The sequence below is a fragment of the Barbus barbus genome (genome assembly GCF_936440315.1).
Source record: "Barbus barbus genome assembly, chromosome: 25".
Taxonomy (NCBI): domain Eukaryota; kingdom Metazoa; phylum Chordata; class Actinopteri; order Cypriniformes; family Cyprinidae; genus Barbus; species Barbus barbus.
The window spans coordinates 15574989-15578411 of record NC_136753.1 but is presented as its reverse complement, the minus strand read 5'-3'; positions in this window follow the sequence as shown (position 1 = coordinate 15578411).

Sequence of the window (3423 nt, the reverse complement as noted above, 5' to 3'; positions counted from 1 at the left end):
TCAATAAATAATATTTTTTAATGACTTATTAATAAATATTAACCTTTTGATTATTGCTGATGCCTCTAGTAACCTATTTTTGGTTAATTTTAAGCAAGAAATATAGTAATTTTAAGCAATAGTTGAGTTTAATAAAACTACCCAAGGTTGGCTTAAAAATTTAACCCAACCGCTGGATCAAAACATCCATATATGGGTTTGTCCATATTTCACCCAGTGCTGGGTTGTATTTACTTACACATATACATGCATATATAACATATCATATATAAACTAATGATCTGTTAAGCATTATATAATGTTTGTTAATGATTTATTAATGAAAGTTATTATAAAGTGTTACCAATACGTGTTCTCACTATTAACTAGTTGCACTCTAAAAAAATGCTGGGCTAAATGCAACCCAGTGCTGGGTAAATATCAGACAGAACACATGCTGGGTTGCTTCCAACCAGCAGTTGAGTTAAATGTTTAACCCAGCCTTCTGGGCAGTAACCCAACCGCTGTCACAACGTGACATATCTTGGCATATTACTTATAAAGCACATTTTAATGCCTTATTTTGGATGACAATATTTTAGATCCCTCAATGCTTCCCTATACCTAAACTAACAACTACCCTTTTAATAAGCAGCAAATTAGGAGTTAACATTTTATAGTATATTATTTATTATTATATTTATTTCTACAAATATTACACCATAGTTGAAACCCCGCCTCTACTTAAATCTGTGCAACTTTTTCTGTGTTACACTAGATGATGATGTAGGGCATTGCCTGGAATGAACAATTTTGTCAAGTGAAGTGAATTACAGATATCCCCTGCTGAGTGTGTAGGGAGCAGTGTACACAAAGTAGGGACTCTGTGCATCGGAGTGCAGCTAATGATTTTAGAAAGGGTAGGTCCTCTGTCACTGGCAAGACTGAAAAACAGATGGACTGGGAGCATGAAGGTTTTATCAGACAACATCCAGCATAGTGATAGGAAGGAGTTCAGATGGTCATAAGGGAATGAAGGAACAGGGATTAAGGGGCTGTGCTTAAAATGCAATATTTCACAAATCAAGAATGAGATAAAAAAAAAAAATCATATGAAATATACAAACATAATGTTCTACATTAAGAGAAAAGAACTGGCAACCGAGTCATCTGCAAATTTGGATTTCAGAAGAGACTTCGAGGAGCAAACAAGAGGCAGGCTGGAGTGTTTCATAAAGCTTGAGATTTAAACATTAATGTGAGACTATAAAAAGCATCACCTCTATGGCTTGTCATTAAGTGACCTGTCTGTATACAAACATGCTAGAGCTAGGAAGCCTTTGTGTGGATCATACTGCAAAATTAATAAAGCACAATCATAAACAGACTGACTTTGATGCATGAAGATGAATCTTATTGAAAGAAGGAGGAAAAGGGGAAAAACAACCCAATGCTCTCTAGACTTTGAAGAACGAAGCCTTTGTAAAACACAGCTGATTTATATATCCTCAGGAAAAGATTCCTTTGTAACAAAGCCACAGGCAACTCCCTTACACAAGCAAAAAAGGGTCATGAAACAGACAATCTTACAATCCTATCTTGCATATATAACAACAGTCTCATGAAAGGCTTGGAGATAACATGGTGCAAAATATTTTGATGAAAATTGCAGCTGAAAATACCTTTGAACAAATTGCTGGTGGGTTGGCTTAACCAGATGTTCATCTTCTGAACACCCATCATGTTTCACGTCTTTTCTAAACAGCAAGTGAAAAACACTGCAAGATCTGTTACACCGAACAAATGCATAGTTCAATTGGTTTTAAAAAAGTCTCATAAAACCTCTTAGCAGAGTGAAATTATAAAACTAGCTCCCACATGATATTCCCCAAATATGGTTAATGGAGTCCACTGAGAGTTCTGTTTGATCTCCAACGTATTCCCAGTTTGTTTGCTTGTACTAACAGTTCAATAAGACATTTGGGTGCAGGGAAGCGCAAATGTACTTGTATTAGCTTATAAATCAGCCCAGGAATTGGTGTCAAGCAGCCAGCGTTGTATCTCCTGAGATTGTTTATATTCTTTGCCTAAAAGTCTTAAAAACTGGGACGACCACCCATACAGAGACTGTACCTTGTGCTTCCATGATGCAACGATAAGGCAATATACTGTACACAGCACTTTTCCCACAGTCTTTATTCCGTAAGCCTTAAAAACAGGATATGCGTTAAAAAAAAACAAAAAAAAACAAAAGTACCACCAGTCAGCATGTTTTAATTAATTAATTGATTAGTCCATTTTAGTTAATCCAGCCTGCTGATTACAAGTCAGGATCTGAAGAACTGAAATACCACTGTTTATTTACAAATGTCAGAGCAGTAATCTGCCAAATCCCACAATCCCCTTAAGCAGGACCACTTAATCCTTGACAAAATTGTTAGCAAGACCGTCGCTGTTCAGTGTAGGAGGGAACTAGGGGCTTCTGACACAGGGAAGATATTAATTTTGTTATTGGTCTCTGTAAATCCAGGCTGAAGTGTCAAAATCTAATTATGAGATAACAAGCATCAAAGTTTGATTTCAACCATTAATTTCACTATGATTTCAATCTTTTTCAAACATTTTCATAGTATGTTCTTTACCTTATGAAGGATGATTTTATGTAGAAACCAGTAAATCACACAAAAAATGACTTTAGCTGGGTTTTTACAGCCAGGGTCTCTCTCTCTCTCTCTCTCTCTCTCTCTCACATACACACACACACACACATATTAGTGCTGGTTATTAATTAATTGATTAATCGCATGCAAAAAAAAATAAAAAATTGTTTATATGATATATGTGTGTACTGTGTATAATTATTATGTATATATTAAGTATATATTTTGAAATTATATTTATATTCTTTGGTATATTTATATTCATATAATTTATATATATAATATATAAACATAACATATTTTTCTAAAATATATACATGCATGTGCTTTTATTTATATATACATAATAAATATGCACAGTACAAACACATATATTATGTACAGAAAAAAGTTTATTTTGGATGCAATGAATCGCGATTAATCGTTGCCCAGCACTAATATATATATATATATATATATATATATATATATATATACACAACCTCGGCATGTTATGTTACCACATTTAACCACAATGCTCTCTTTAGGGTTTACAATGCATATCACTCTACACTGTGTGCAATTGGGTGGACAGTTTATATATGAGAGAAAGAGAAGGGAGGAGAATGAGTTTCAAACATGGGGTGGGAGAAAAGTTAGACAAGTTTGATCTGAATAATTTATCACGCCTGTGTTTCAACGCACTTTGTTCTCTATCCAAAGGATATGCATTTTAAGCTTTAATACCATTTATGGCTGAAGTTATTATGCGTGATCAAATAATTCTCAGTCCAGGGATTTTCAA